Raw genomic sequence first — 17,422 nt, forward strand, 5'->3', positions numbered from 1 at the left:
CGTCATTCAATGTCTGTAGTGAGATGCTGAAGATGTTCTATAGGTCAGTTGTGGAGAGCGCCCTCTTCTTTGTGGTGGCGTGTTGGGGAGGAAGCATTAAGAAGAGGGATGCCTCACGTCTTAATAAGCTGGTAAGGAAGGTGGGCTCTGTCGTGGGCAAAGTACTGGAGAGTTTAACATCGGTAGCTGAGCGAAGGGCGCTGAGTAGGCTACGGTCAATTATGGAAAACTCTGAACATCCTCTACATAGCACCATCCAGAGACAGAGAAGCAGTTTCAGCGACAGGTTACTATCGATGCAATGCTCCTCAGACAGGATGAAGAGGTCAATACTCCCCAATGCCATTAGGCTTTACAATTCAACCGCCAGGACATAAGAACTTTTTAAAAGCTATTATTAATGCTTTTTGAGATAGTGATTTAGATGCATATCATATTTTTTTACTGAGTTAAGTATTGTATGTAATTAGTTTTGCTACAACAAGTGTATGGGACGTTGGAAAAAAAGTTGAATTTCCCCATGGGGATGAATAAAGTATCTATCTATCTATCTATCTATCTATCTATCTATCTATCTATCTATCTATCTATCTACACATCTTCAATGGCTACGTGATATTACGTCTTATTTAAATTTAAAAAAGATCCGCTGCTCAGTCTTAAATTCGAAACAATCTTTTTATGATATCTGGGGACCTTTCCTAAATTATTTTTCCAATTTATAAAGTTTAACAGTCCACAGACTTTTATGTATATTTTTATCTTCTCTTCTTAAGCGAATATGTTTTCTTTTCTAATTTATCCATTATCATCCATCAGCTTTTTTCTTTGGTAGTTGGTAGGGGGTTGACTTTTTTCATATAAAAAATTTCTTTTATGATGTATGACCTATCTTTAAATTTTTGATTACAGTGTGGTATACCTTTATGTGTTAAGCTATAACATTTTGATCAATTTTATCACAATATATGAATGTACACAAGTTATGTTGAGATGTAGCTATGTGTTGCACTCTGTAAATCTTGTTTTTTCTTCTTCTGAATAACAATATTGTAAAAAGAAAGAATACTTCAAGTATGGTCTCATGAGTGCCTTATAGAGCCTCAACATCACATCTCTGCTCTTATATTCTATACCTCTAGAAATGAATGCCAACATTGCATTTGCCTTCTTCACAACCGACTCAACATGGAGGTTAACCTTCAGAGTATCCTGCACAAGGACTCCCAAGTCCCTTTGCATCTCTGCATTTTGAATTCTCTCCCCATCTAAATAATAGTCTGCCCATTTATTTCTTCCACCAAAGTGCATGACCATACACTTTCCAACATTGTATTTCATTTGCCCATTCCCTAAACTATCTAAGTCTCTCTGCAGGCTCTCCATTTCCTCAATACTACCCACTCCTCCAGCTATCTTTATATCATCAGCAAATTTAGCCACAAATCCATTAATGCCATAGTCCAAATCATTGACATACATCGTTAAAAAAAAGTGGTGGTCCCAACACCTATCCCTGTGGAACTCCACTGGTAACTGGCAGCCACCCATAATAGGATCCCTTTATTCCCACTCTCTGTTTTCTGCTGTCCAGCCAATGCTACACCCACTCTAGTAACTTCCCTGTAATTCCATGGGCTCCTATCTGGCTAAACAGCCTCATGTGTAGCACCTTGTTCAGTGTTATTTTCTGATTCATCTCAGGGTATGCAGTCACATATGAAGGAGATGTTGCACACCTGTTCAAGGCCACAAGAAAACACCTCATTAGAACCAGCACAAATGCAACACGCATAGAAAAACAAGTCTGCAGTAGTAGCAGTACAGAAATCAAAATTGTACTTATCATTCACTGAGCCGATCTCTGTAATGTCAGAAGGCAATCACAAATCTGACCAACTTACACACAGTTCTCTCTCTCTCCCTTTCTCACTTTTCCTCTCTCCATCTTCATTTCCATCTTCTCTAACTCTTATTGCTAACAACAGTTGTGATCTAGCCTCAGACAAAACTTTCCCACTACACGAAGAAAATGTCCTTTTTTATACCATTGAAGATTCCATCAAAGCATAACATAATTATCAGCCCAGGATTTTTTCATACCTTGGTGGTACCAGCTGCACCCTCTTATCTCTTACGACCTTTAGTCAAGACACATAATTTCGGAAGAAGGAGACAACCTGTCTGTAAGGAGGAAAACATTCTTCATCGGTATTTCGCCTTCAGGATGTGCATTCAAAAGAGACAAGACATTGGTCAATGTGAGGGAAAACAGGCCATTACCACATCCCAATCTGACTCCATTTTGTCTTTGAATTTCCATTTTATTTTGGCATGTACCAAGGAGAAATCACAATTCTTTCCTTACACAGGGAATCACACCGTCTTCTCTGGCAATCTCCCAGAACGGAGGTGACTGATGAGGCCAATGTGGGAGCAACACTGTCTGACTAGTGTAAGTGAGTGTTTAATGGTTGTTGGAACTTAGGACTGAAAGCCTGTATCTGAGCTGTGTTTTGTACATCAAAAGTAAACTTTATTCACAACAAAAGTACATACGAAAAACGAAACGGTGCAGAAAAACAGTTACATTTTAGTGTCACATGGTCAATACTTTCAGTCAGGTTAATAATGTTAAACCATCATTACACAGGATGCCCCATGGGTGATGCTTCATTTCAGGGGTTGAGGAGTTTCCCCACCCGAATCAGCCCCACCATGTGAGGTGGCAGAAGGAGCCTTGACTGTGGTCTGGCCCTAAAGAGCCTTTACACTGGCTGTGCTGAGCTTTAGTTCATCTCCCAGCTCATCCTCCTGCAGCCTGGACTCTGCCAGTCAGAAGCGTTCCCTGACGGACATCTCGCTGTGCTGGGGGAGCAAACTGTTTTGTGCAGACCGAAGTTCTACTCTCACTGAGTTGATGATCTTCCAGGAGCAGTTTCCATGCTGAATGACTCAATGTCACTGAGACAACTTCTATCTTACAGTTAAGATCATCTTCAATACACTTGTGGTCCTGACTGTCTGGTGGAAGTCTGATCAGTCAACACCTTTGTCCCCACCGGCCCAGCAGGAGCAGGTCAATGGAGGACCCACACCATGGGCATTATGTCTCATTTTCCCGTATGCTTCAATCAACCATGATGTCTTTGAAATGGATGTCCAAACGCCATGGCATCTGACTCTCCACAACACAATGTTGTCGCCACATCCCCAGTTTCATGGCATTAGCTAATTGAATAGTTGCTAAAAAATTTATATTTCACCGCAGTTTTACTCCATAATCTGGAGCGGGGAAAAAAAGAGCAAGATGACGGAGTGACTCAGCTGGTCAGTCAGCATCTACTGAGGGAATTAAACAGTCAATGGATCGGGCTGAGATCCTTCCAGGATAAGTTTAATTATCATTCAACCCAACATGAATATCTGTGAATACAGCCAAATGACACAGTGTTCCTCTAGGGCCAAGGTGAAAAACACAGTACCAACAGTCACACAGTACAGAAAGAAAACATTAACCATACAGTCACATACAGACATGTATATTGCCCAAGTCCCTGAATGACATGGTACCATTGAGACTCGTCAGAAAAATCCAACAAACTTAATGGAATCAATGAAAGATCACATTCAACAGGATGGAAAACAACCAATTTGCAAAAGACAACAAACTGTGCAAATACAAAAAGGAAACAAAAATAATAATAACAATAAATAAAGAAGCAATAAATATTGAGGACATGAGATAAAAGTAATTGAAAGTGAGTCCATATCTTGTTGGAGCAGTTCAGTGATGGGGTGAGTGAACTTGAGTGAAGTTATCCCCACTGGTTCAATGCCTGACAGTTGAAGGGTAATACCTGTTCCTGAACCTGGTGATGTGGGTCCTGAGGCTCCTGGACCTTCTTCCTGATGGCAACGGTGAGAAGACCGAATGACCTGGGTGGGGGGGGGGGGGTCCTTGATGATGGATGTTCCTTTCTTGTGATAGTGCTCCCTGTAGCTGTGTTCAATGGTGGGGAGGGCTTTAGCAATAGTGGACTGGACCATAGCCACTACTTGTAGGATTTTCTATTCAAGGCTATTGGTGTTCCCATTCCAGACCGCGATGCAACCAGTAAATATACTCCATCACACATCTCCAGAATCCATAGAAATAATGGTGCATCGGTGCTATTGGCAAGAACAAGCAGATCTCCACAGTCTGTAGACAAACGTACACATGCACACACACAAACCAGCTTGTCTTCCACCGAGCGAACACTGAAGGGCAGCACTGATGGGAGGGGCAGCCTGCAACCGAACATGGACACTGCGCCACATTGCCTCTGGTGTCTCCTCTCCTGGATTTCTGCAACATGCACACCCGCGGCTTGAGGCCTAGTCATCGCCACAGCTGAGCCACACAGCTCCTCTGCCATCTGTCTCCCCAAAAAACAAGGGAGACGACCTGGCTGTATTTTACATTAACATTATTTAACAAGGTGTTGCGATCACAACAGAAATGGTCAAGACAATCACACATTGTTTGATTGCATGCCACCTTCACGCACTGACTCCTGTGCCTTTCTGTAGCGGACAGTAACACCAAGTCCAGCTCGTTCATCAACGAGCAGCTCATCGATGGCGTAGCCCTTTAGTACTTGAAGTTCTTCAGGCACAGTATTGTCTTGTATCGTAAAAGAGATGTTAAAAAAAAACAAAGACACTTTTTGTTGTCTCTGGGACGGCTGCTGTATCCAATCTTGGCACCATCTTACAGGAGGCCCAGAAGGGGCTACATTCAGAATAAGGATTGAAGCTGTGCTGGAGCCTGGTAGTACATGCTTTCAGGCTTTCTATATCTCCTGCCCGAGGGGAAAATCGGGTGAAGACAGAATGTCCAGGGAATGTTGGGCCTTTGACTACGCTGGCTGCTTTACTGAGACAGTGAGAAGTGTAGACAGAGTACGTGGAGCAGAGGATGCTCTCTGTGTTGTGCTGAGCTGTGGTTACAACTCTCTGCAGTCTCAGGCAGTGCAGTTCGTGTGTCAAGCCTTGACACATCCAGTCAGGCTCCGATCTGATAAACAGGCAGGACAATCTTGATGGGCTGAATAGTCCCCTCAAAGTACTCTCATTGTACATCTTCGTTTGTGTGGTTTAATGTTTGACACTTTACTGCCTGATGGCATGGAAATAAGTTGGAAATTTTGCTGGCCATCCCTCACTGAAAGAGAGTTAAACTCAGCTGAACTTTTACTTCCTGAGATCAGCTGGGGATGGGATTTGAAAATTGTGGTCCTCTGGGCCTTGCGTGATTTGGCTGACACATAAAGTCAGGGAGAATATTTCCTTTCACGGCCACATTTGAGCCAAGAAACATCATAAAGGTGGACATTGTGGTGGGAGGGTATCTCTGAGATGGGTTTTGGGTTTGTCTCGGAGATCTGCACACATCATTGCCTTACTGGGGTGGGAAATATGTCTTCACTCAGAGTAGGACCAACCTCAATACGGCGCCTCCTCACACACTCTTCCCACACCCACGCAAGTACTCATCAACCTCCTGATTCTTGAACAGCTCTTTCCAAAGGCTGGTTTTAGTTTGGTGCCAGATTCCCTGACCTTCTCCTGCTGTGGAACCAGGTCCTGAAGTTGTGGATGACCTTCTGGTAAAGGTGAGCACCAGAGACCAGAAACACACCTTACTGTAGGGTCATCCCAGCAGTGTCTCCTCCTGGTTGAGCTGAATCCAACGTGACAACAATGTGCAGAATGGTCACTCATCGCCCCGTTGTGCTGACTGATGCTGAGATACATCCTAGGATGTGCTGGAGCACGTCATCAGTAATGTAACCTGCGGTCATCGGGTGTTTGGGTCTTTCAGGCGATACAGCCAAGGTCAATTAGGCCCTGGCTTGGGTCCTTGCATCATGGGTCCATGGTTCACGCCTCTTAAACCGTTTACATCTGGAGGCTCACTCAGCAGCCTCGGAGATGGTCCTTACGGCTCTTTCCTTTGCAACCCCTGTTTGCAACCTCAAGGTCGTACATATCGGTATTTGAAAATAAATTTTACTGAACTTTGAGTACTGGTCCGCAGGACAACAGGGAGCCATCCCCAACATCCCAGTCAATGTTTATCACATAAACACCACCGAGCAAACAAACCATTTTAGAACATAGAACATAGAACTACAGCAAATTGCAGGCCCTTCGGCCCGCAATGTCATGCTGACTATGTAACCTTCACTAGAAACTGCCTATAACCTCCCTACTACAAAGTCCTCTATTTTTCTAAGCTCCACAGACCAATCTAAGAGTCTCTTAAGAGACCCTATTGTATCCACCTCCACCACCATCACTTGCAGGGCATTCCACGTACCCATCATTCTGTGTGCAAAACTTACCTCTGACATCCCCCCAGTATGTACTTCCAAGCATCTTTAAACTATGCTCCCTCGTGTTAGCCATTTCAGTCCTGGAAATAAGCCTCTGGCTATCCACATAATCAATGCCTCTCATCATCTTATACACCTCTATCAGGTCTCCTCTTATCCTCCGTTGCTCCAAGCAGAAAAGACCGAGTTCACTCAACGTATTCCCATAAGACATGCTGCCCAATCCAGGCAACATCCTTGTAAATCCCCTCTGCACTCTCTCTATAGTGTCCACATCCATATGTAGCGAGTTGACCACAAGTGAACACAGTACACAAGTGAAATCTGGCCAAGGTCTTATACAGCTGTGACCCTACCTCACAGCTCTGGAACTCAGTCCCACAGTCGATGAAGGCCAACGCATCATCCGCCTTCTTTACAACACTGTCAACCTGCGCAGCAGCTTTGAGTGTCCTATAGACAGGAACCCCAAGATCACTTTGACCCTCCACACCGCTAAGAGTCCATCTTCAGTCTGTCTTCTGTTATATTCTGTCTTCAAATATGACCAACTGAAATGAACCACTTCACACTTAGCCGGGTCAAACTCCAACTGCCATTTCTCAGCCCAGTTCTGTATCCTACTGCTGTCTCAATGTAACCTCAGACAACCCTCCAGACAATCCATAACACCCCCAACCATTGTGTCATCAGCAAACTTACTAATCCACCCTTCTACTTCTTCATCCAGGTCATGTATAAAAATCAAAAGATGAGGAGTCCCAGAACAGATATTGCAGAATATCAATGGTCAGCAACCTCCATGTTGAATATGAACCATCTACAACCACTTGTGGGCAAGTCAGTTCTGGATCCCATGTCTCCTTACTTTCTGAATGAGCCCTGCATGGGGAACATTATTAAATGTCTTACTGAAATCCATATACACTACATCCACTGCTCTTCCTTCATCAATGTGTTTTGTATCTACCACAAAGAATTCAATCAGGTTCGTATGGTATGACCTGTCCTTGACAATGCCAAGCTGACTATCCCTAATCAGATGATGTCTCTCCAAATGCTCATAAATCCTACCCCTCAGAATCTTCTCCAACAATTTGCCCACGACTGAAGTAAGACTCACTGGTGTATAATTTCCTGGGTTTTCTCTACTTCCTTTCTTGAATGGGGAACGACATTTGTAATGCTCCCATCCACTGATAATTCTCCCGTCCCTTATGATAATGGAAAAATCATCACCAGAGGCTCAGCAATCTCCTCCCTCACTTCCCACAGTAGTCTGTGGTATATCTCATCCGGACCCAGCGACCTATTTAACTTAATGCTTTTCAAAAGCTCCAGCACACAATCTTTCTTAATGTCTATATCTTCAAGTGTTTCAATCCACCATAAGTCATCCCCACAATTGCCGAGGTCCTTTTCCCTGGTGAATACTGAAGCAAAGTGTTCATTAGTACTTCCGCTACCTCCTCCAGCTCCATGCACCTGATTGGTCTTATTCGCACATGGTTCATGCTCTTTCTCTTCACGTACTTGTAGAATGCCTTCTGGTTTTCCTTAATCCTGCTCACCAAGCCCTTCTCATGGCCGCTTCTCGCTGTCCGAGTTTCAATAAATTTATTCCGAGCAACTGTGTAATTTTCTAGAGCTCTAATGGTAACTAGTTTCTTGAACCTTTCGTAAGCTTTTCTATTCTTCTTAACTAGATTTTCTACATCCTTTGTACAGCATATTTTTGTTTTACTCTACCTCAATGGAACATACCTGTGCAGAATGCCAACATTTGCCACATTTGTGCCATGCATTTCCCTGAGAACATCTGCTCCCAATATATGCACCCATGTTTTTGCTTAATAGCACCATATTTCCCCCAGCCCAATGAAATGTTTTCCCAAATAGTCTGCTCCTATCCCACTCCAGCGTATGGTAAAGGAGATAGAACTGTGATCACTACCTCCAAAGTTCTCTCCCACTGAGAGATCAGACACCTGACCAGGTTCATTTCCCAATACCAGATCAAGTGCAGCCTCTCCTCCAGTTGGCTTATCTACACATTGTGTCAAGAAACCTTCCTGAGCACACCTGACAAACTGCACCACGTCTAAACCCCTCGCTCGAAGGAGATAACCATATAACTGGAAACAATTACAGCGCTGAAACAGGCCATCTCGGCCCTTCTAGTCGGTGCCCAACGCTTACTCTCACCTAGTCCCGCTGACCTGCACTCAGCCTATAACCCTCCATTCCTTTCCTGTCCATATACCTATCCAACTTTTTTTAAATGACAATATCGAACCTGCCTCTACCACTTCGACTGGAAGCACATTCCATACAGCTACCACACTCTGAGTAAAGATGTTCCTACTCGTGTTACCCCTAAACTCTTGCCCCCTAACTCTCAAGTCTTGTCCTCTTGTCTGAATCTCTCCTACTCTCAATGGAAAAAGCCTATCCACGTCAACTCTATCTATCCCCCTCATAATTTTAAATACCTCTATCATGTCTCCCCTCAACCTTCTACGCTCCAGATGCCAGTCAATATTAGAAAAGTTAAAATCACCCATCAAAACAACCCTATTATAATTGCACCGTTCCATAATTTGCCTCTCTGTCTGCTCCTCGATGTCTCTGTTACAATTGTGGGGTTTATAAAAAACACCCTGTGGAGTTATTGCCCCCTTCCTGTTTCTGACTTTCATCCACAATGACTCAGTAGACAATCCCTCCATGACTTCTTCCTTTTCTGCAGCCGTGACACTATCCCTGATTAGCAATGCCACACTCCCACCTCCTTTTGCCTCCCTCTCTGTTCTTTTTGAAACATCTAAAGCCGAGCACACTCAGTAGACTTTCCTGCCCCTGAGACATCCAAGTCTCTGTAATGGCCACAACGTCATAGTTCCACATATTGATTCATGCTCTAAATTCATCTGTCTTGTTTATGATACTCCTTGCATTAAATTAGAGATAACTCAATCCATCTGGCTGAGTACATCTTTGCTCTGTCTTCTGTCTCTCCTTCCTCACAGACTCCCTGCAGACTGTCTCTACTTGTGTGCTAACCGTCCCATTCTCTGCCTCTTCACTTCAATTCCCAAACCTCTGCGAATCTACGTTTGTACTTTAAACCCCCACTAATGGCATTAGCAAACCTCCCTCGCAGGATATTGGTTCCCGTCCAGTTCATGTGCAACCTGTCCCACTTGTACAGGTCACCCCTTCCCCAGAAATGGTTCCAATGATCCAAGAACTTGAAATCCTGCCCCCTGCACCATCTCCTCAGCCAGTCATTCGTCTGCGCTATCTTCTTGTTCTAGCTCGGCGCACCGGGAGTAATCACCTTGGAAGTCCTGCTCTGCAGCATCCTTTCTAATTCCCTAAACTAAATGCACAGGACCTCTACCCCTCTCCTGCCTATGCCTTCAGTACCTATATTACTATGACCTCTGGCTTCTCACCCCCTCTTCCAAGAATAATCTGCAGCTGCTCAGAGACATGCTCGACCCCAGCACCCAGGAGGCAACACACTATCCTGGTGTCTCTTTCTCTGCTGCAGAATCTCCTATCAGTCCCCCGAACTATCGAGTCCCCATGACTATTGCTCCATCTGACTTCACCCTGCACTCCTGAGTCTCAAAGCTGACCACTGTGCTATTGGTCTGGCTGCTGCTGCCACACCCAGATAGGTTCCCCCTCAGCAGTATCCAAAGGGGTAGACCTGTCGCTGAGGGGAATGGCCACAGGAGGACCCTGCACTGACTTCCTTCTCCCTTTACCTCTCTCCGTGTTCACCCATCTACTCCCTGAATTTTGTACTCTGGGTGTAACCACCTGCTCAAAAGTCTTATCTATCAATTGTTCTGCCTCCCGGATGTTCCTTCATTCATCTAACTCCAGCTCCAGCTCCTTAATGTGGTCTTTCAGGAGCTGGAGGTGGCTGCACTTCCTGCAAGTGTAGTCATCAGGGAGACAATCAGGTGCCATGGATTCCCACATCCCACAGGAGGTACATTCCACTCTGCCATCCACCCTGCAGTGTACTACGGGCAACCAAGACCAAATCAGCAATAACCAAAGGAAAATTCTGCCCTACTTACCTGTTTCTTTGGCCTCAGCCTCTTCTCATCGAAGCCTTTTGAGTCAAAGTATCTAAGTTCCCACTCAGACACGAGTCCCCAATCCAACGATGGCCGCTCTGCTAGACCCTCTCTCTCTTTTATGGTTGGAGATAAGAAAAATTCCAATGCAAGGAGAGATAGCTCACTGTGTTTGGTGGTGCTCACCCTTTCCACTGGAGAGGGAGTGTTCAATTTTTTTCAGAAGCCCAGCTTTATTCAGAAGCTCCCAGCCCCTCTCCCAATCACAACCTCGCAAATGATCCGCCACTGTCGACCGCTTCAACACAGAAGGGAAATTTTTGATTCTTTGCAGCTTGTTGTGCACGAACAGAAGAGATTCTGCAGATACTGGAAATCCCGAGTAACACTCACAAAATGCTGGAGGAAATCAACAGGTCAGGTAGCATCTACGGAGACAAATAAAGAGTCGACTTTTCAGTCCGAGACCCTTCATCTGGATTCTAGATTCTTTATTCCTCTCCATAGATGCTGCCTGATCTTGTTATGCATGCAGAGGTTGGTTGTCATGTATGTGTCTAAATATCTTTTAACTAGAACACACAACATTGAATGTACATATCAGCCAGTGATGAGGTGCTGACCTTTTAACCTGCTCCAAGATCAACATAACTCTTCCCTCCCACATAGCTCTCCATTTCTCTCTCAACCACGTGCTTGTCTGAGTGTCTTAAGTGACCCGAATGTATCCGCCTCTACCACCACCATTGCAGAGTGTTCCGTGCACTCACCAACCTCTGTGTAAAAATCTACATCTGACATCTCCACTAGACTTTCTGCCAATCTCCTTAAAATGATGCCGCCTGGTATTAGCCATTGCTGCCCTGGGAAATACTTCTAATGGCTTCTGCTGACCACCCCCTGTGTGAAAAATTTATCCCTCAGATTCCTGTTAGATCTTTCCCCTCCCACTTTATACCGATTATTTCTTCAGTCCCCAGTCCTGGGGAAAAAAGAGGTCTGGTCAATTAATCCAGATACAAGCCTTCGTATATAATCACAGCTGACTCTGGATGTAACTTCAAATGTCATGTAAATGTAGCCTTAAAGTAAATATTTGCAAATTTAGGTCAATTGGTTTCATTGGAGGGCAAGATTATGAATGGGAAGGCAATGGGATAGAATCACAGTCACGTGTCACCAGACTAAACCCACACAAGAAGTTGTAATGATTAACTAGAATGACAAGTTATTAGGTGAGACAGAGGACAAGAGAAGAATAGATCAGCACTATGCGTGGGGGTGGGGGAGACTGGTGAGTCATATCGCTTCTGAAAGAGACTACTGGCGAACAAGGAAGCCCAGCTGAGAGCAAAAGCTATAAACAGAACCTATGGCAGGTCGCCCCCTGGAGGGGAGATTACAAACTACAGGAACATCTCTGCAGCGGAGCCAAAGAGGCTCGGCTCCAATTCTCGGCGCTGCACTTTAGGAAGACAGAATTTCCCAGCGTGGGTCAAGAATTAGAATCAGAATTAGGTTTATTATCACTGACATATGTTGTGAAATTTGTTGTGCGTGGCAGGACAGTGCAGTAACTAACGTTACTGTATGTTTCATTATGAAAATAAACACGTGGTGCACAATAGTGAGGGACACGTGGTCCATTCAGAAATCTGATGACGCATTGACAGATCCAAACCAGACAGTGATGCAACGATTTTGAACGCTGTCTACGGTACAACTGTAGATGTTGGCTTGAGACCGCCTCTGTCTGTCGATGGAGTAGCAGTAATTTTGTGCTGCTCTTAGCTTTCTCTCGCCCCACACCCAGTTAAAATTTTGAATTTAAAACTTTTAGTTGCTGATTCTTGAAGGGGAGTAATATGTCTATGTCTAGGAGAAGTGGGAAGAATCTGCATGAACCTACTGACAAAGGTAATGAAAAAGGAAAGATGCCGAAGGAAAGATCTGATGAAATGCCATCATGGGCTGAAGATATCGTTTGGACACTGAATTCAATTCAAGATCAGAATAGGGCAATTAAAGATCAACTGGAAAAGAATAATAATGAAATGAAGTTATTTCCGGGAAAACTTAAAGATGTGGAAACTCAAATTACTAAACATGAAGAGGAATTGAAGTTAACTAAGCAAAAATTGTCTGAAATTACAACCCGTTTGGAAAAATATCAAAATAAGATTATGGACCTGGAAACTAGGTCTCGCCGAAACGATATACTAATTGTTGGATTGCAGGATTGAAAATTGTTGGATTTTCAAGCTGAAAATGGAGATTTAACGGTTTACTTTGGTAAGCTCTTTCATACTCTATTTCCGACTATTTTATCACAGCCCCCTGCTATTGAAAGAGCACCTAGAGCGTTTACTTCGAAATTTAAGGATTCAGGCAGACCAAGATCTATTCTAGTTTGTTTTCATCACTTTAAAATTAAAGGTCAAATAATGCGACAGGCAAGAAAACGGAGATTTTTCGGATTCAATGAGCCTGAGCTCCGTTTTTATGAAGAATATCCGAAAGAAGTAATGGAACAAAGATAATGAAACAAGCATACGATAAGAAACTATTTCCCTCTTTGAGTTACCCAAAAAGAATGAAAGTTTTTCCTCCTAATTCTTCTCCATGCATTTTCTTTGACCCAAAAGCCGCACTGGATTTTGTTCAGGCTATACCTGTCACTGTCACTGATGTTACTACCGAATGAACTATCTGAAAAGCTGTTTGATTATCTGTATATTATTCACATTTCGAAAAGAAGATATATGAAGGTTATTTGGATATTTCAGTGAGAGATTAATAAAAGAAGATAAGAAAACCTGCTCATTATTGCATCCTATTGGATTTTATTTTTGGAAAGAAGATTTACAGTTTAAGTTTGTTTAAATGGCTAATTAGATACTTGACTGAGAAAAGAGGATAAAAGGATTTGTTCCTTTTATCTAATATTTGGTTTAATGTTTCTTTTTGTTGTTTCTTAATTTACTAATTGATAGTTTTTTCCTACTAATAGGGGTTCTTTTTATATATACATCCGGGAGGGTTTAGTTACTTATGATATTACTAATTAATATTTTTGTAAATTTAGTTTGGTTAAATATACTACTAACCTCCTTTTTTATCTGTTTTATTATAGCGTCCTATAACTGAATTTAAACTTTTCTTAGAGATTTAAAGCTAAACTTAAGATGGCGCTGGTTTTTCTCTCTAAGAGATTATATTATTTTGGTTCTTTTTTTTTGTTTAATATATGATGGAATGTAAACACTCTGCTTTGTTGAGACGTTACTGTCTTTCTTGCAAGGTCATTTTAATTTTTGTGTACTGGCTGGGGGGAGGGAGAGAGGAGACCGACAGAGCGGCCCACGGCTTTGTATTCTATCTTAGTTCGCTTGCCTTTTTTTCTGGTCTTTTGGGAGGGTGGGTGGGTCTAAAGTTAGGAGTTTTTTCCCAATGGGTGGTTCCGGAGCATGCGTGTTTTTTATATGGTTATATTCTTCATCACTGCCATTTTGATCATCCCGTATTGCTATGTGTTCTGCGCATGTATAAAGTAAATTAGAATAAAATTATAGTGTGGCAGTTAAACGGATTAATGTAATAAGTTGGAATGTACGTGGTTGGAATCATCCTATTAAACGAAAAAAGACTTTTAAAATTATTAATCGATTACAACCTGATATAATTTTTGCTCAGGAGATGGATATCAGGGCGGGAGATCAAAATAGGTTTTTGGATGGTTGAATGGATAACAGCTCCATGCTACTTCTCAGAGTAAAACTAAAGGCGTATCTATCTTTATTAAATCGAATAAATTTACTCAAGAGGATATTGAATGAGATCCTAATGGTAGATTTCTAATTTTTCAAGGAGTGATTTGTAATAGAAAGGTTGTTTTGGTCAATTTGTATGGTCCTAATTTAGATTATCCTTCTTTTTTGAAAAGAAGTATTTGCTTTATTGCTGAATTTAAATGAATATGTGTTGATAATGGTGGGGATTTTAACTGTTGTTTAAATCCTATGATTGACAAGAGCTCAACTAATCAGCGACTTCCAAACCGCTCTGCGTCAGTTATCAACTCCTTTTTGACCGATTTTGAGTTGATCGAATTATGGAGGCATTTGCACCCTGATAACAGAGAATATTCCTTTTTTTCGCATATCTATAAAAAGTATTTGAGGATTGATTATATTATAATTGATCCCCGCCTTTTGCCTAATGTTAAAAACTCTGAATATGATGCTATTGCTATATCTGATCATGCGCCTTTGAGTTTGTCCTTTGAATTTGATGATGTCATTTTGCCCGTTCACCATGGCGCATGTCTCAGACTTTAATGCAAAACTCTGATTTTATCAGTTTTATTGAAAGCCAGATAAAAGATTTTTTTCTTTTTAATGATATAGGAGGTATGTCCGAATATGGAATACATTTAAATCATTTTTACGTGGTCAGATTATTTCTTATTCAGCTAAACTTCAAAAACAGACTAAAGCAGAATTAGATAAAATTTCAAAACAAATTAAAGATTTAGATAATATCGACTTCCCCTAATATTGACATTTTTAAAAAAGGGTGGAACTTCAATCACAATATAACCTATTCTCATCCAATTGAAGGTTATCTGCTTCAGCTAAAGAGCCAATTTTATATGTTTGGAGATAAAGATAATAAACTACTTGCATCTCAATTAAAATCGGCTGGAGCCAAAAGGCAGATTTTGAACATTCACAGAAAGGATGGTACCCTGGCTCGGGAATATGAAGAAATTTATAAGATTTTTATACTGAACTTTATAAATCTCAATGTCCAGTAGCTTCTTCTGAAGTGAATGCTTTTTTTTTACGAAAGATTGCTTTTCCTAAAATTTCTGCTGAGGATCAAAAAACTCTTGATGCCCAAATTACTGAATCTGAATTTCATAAAGCTTTTATTTCAACGCAATCTGGTAAGGTCCCGAGACTTGATGGTTATCCTGTAGAATTTTATAAAAAATTTGGAGAATTGCTTTCTTCATATATGTTGGAGATGTTTAAAGATTATTTTGTGAAAAGTGACTTATCCTCTACTTTTTATGAGGCGTTTATTTCTTTAATTCTCAAAAAGGATAAAGACTTTACTGATTGTGCCTCATACAGACTTATTTCATTATTGAATGTTGAAGCTAAGATACTGTCAAAGGTAATGGCCAAATGGTTAGAGAGTATTTTGGGTAAAATTATTTTGAAAGATCAAACAGGCTTTATAAAGGATCGTTATTCTTTTTCAAATGTTGAAATGGAAGGATATATCAGCTCCTACTTTGTCACAATGGTTCTCTCAAGTGATGCTGTGCCTTAGCGTGGAGAAAATTAGAAGTCGAACCTTTGAACCTTTATCTGATTTTGAGAGATGGGTTTCATTTGCACTTTATTATCATTTCAGTTAACTGATAGATCTCCTCCACAGTCTAAGTTTAAATCTTTTTTTGATATATTTTTCTTTCTTGTTGGCAGTTTAATGTTTACTTTTGGAAGCTTTCTGTATGACGCATGGCCCCAGGGTTGTACCCCCAATCGGTTTCTTCTTTTTTTCTCACTTTTCTTGCTTAGTAGGGTTTTTTTTATTCACAAAAAATTTTGATTTTTAAGATAATTTCTTTTTTTTGAGGCATTGTAAGTGTTGTTACTTTGATGTACCTGTGTTATTTTTGAATAATAATAATAAAAATAAAGATTTGAAAAGAAAAGAAAAACGTTGCCTTGAGTGAGGGATGTTGATTGTATATAAAGATAAAGGGGAGAAGGGGACAGAAGGGAAGAGAGGTGCCCTCCAAGCGAAGAAAGATCAAATGAAGTTGTACCGAATTTATTGTCGTGTGTACAAGGCACCATTACAGTCTGGAGACACGAGAGACTGCAGATGCAGGAATACAGAGCCACACACAAAATGCTGGAGGAAAGTCTGCGGGTCAGGCAATATCTGTGGAGGGAAACAGACAGTCCAGTTCTGTTCAGAGGAAGGGTCTCAGGGGGATATGTCGACTCTCCATCTCCCTCCATAGATGCTGCCTGATCACTGCCCAGTGAGAACGCAGACACCTTTCCCCACCTCCTTCCCACCATCCCTCTCCAGCAGCTCAGGTGTTGCAATGAAAATCTTACCTTCAGCAGCATCACAGGAACAGACAATAGCAGAAAACTTAAATCATACAAGGCAGTGAAGAAAGTGCACTAGGACGGGTGAGGGGAGAGTGAACGGAGGAGTTCCATATCATGAGCGGTTTAACAGAGGATAGTTTCCAAAAGAAGATCAGGCAGTAAACAGTTTAATGGGGGGGGGGGGGGGTGGGGGACGATGCTGGAAGCAAAACAAATGGTTTCTGTGTCTGTAATTCTCGATCAGATGGAACTCTGTCAAAGGGATCTGATCAGGTAACTCTTGTAGGGCTGTGGGCAAACCAAAGGGTGGTGTGGGAGAGGCTGGTGACTGTAACAGTAATCAGTATCTTCCCGATTGGGTGGGAGAGAAGGTTGGTTTTCAGCACACTCCCGGACAGTATTCCTGTCTCAGTTGGAAATGCTCGGTGTCATACAGCAGTTAGCGGGATCTTCTTCAGCAGCAAAAATTAAATTGCTGGGAGAACTCAGTGGGTCAGGCAGTATCAGTGGAGACAAGGAGGTGGCCAAGATCATGATTCGGGAAGAAATTAGGCTGCATTGCTGGATTCCAGCATCAACGTACATTTCTTATCAAAGTATGTTGCAGTGTACGACCCTGGGGTCCAACTTCCCGCAGGCAGCCAGGAAACTAAACAACAACATGAAACATGTTCAAAGAAAACAAACAACCAAAGTGCGAAACAAAGAAGTTGTGGAAACAGCAAAAAAAAGATCAAATAACTCACTGAATTTTAAACATCAAACCAGAGTCCTTCAAACGGTCCAGGAATGTTCAGTGTAA

The sequence above is a fragment of the Hemitrygon akajei genome, chromosome 2 (genome assembly GCF_048418815.1).
Source record: "Hemitrygon akajei chromosome 2, sHemAka1.3, whole genome shotgun sequence".
Classification (NCBI taxonomy): domain Eukaryota; kingdom Metazoa; phylum Chordata; class Chondrichthyes; order Myliobatiformes; family Dasyatidae; genus Hemitrygon; species Hemitrygon akajei.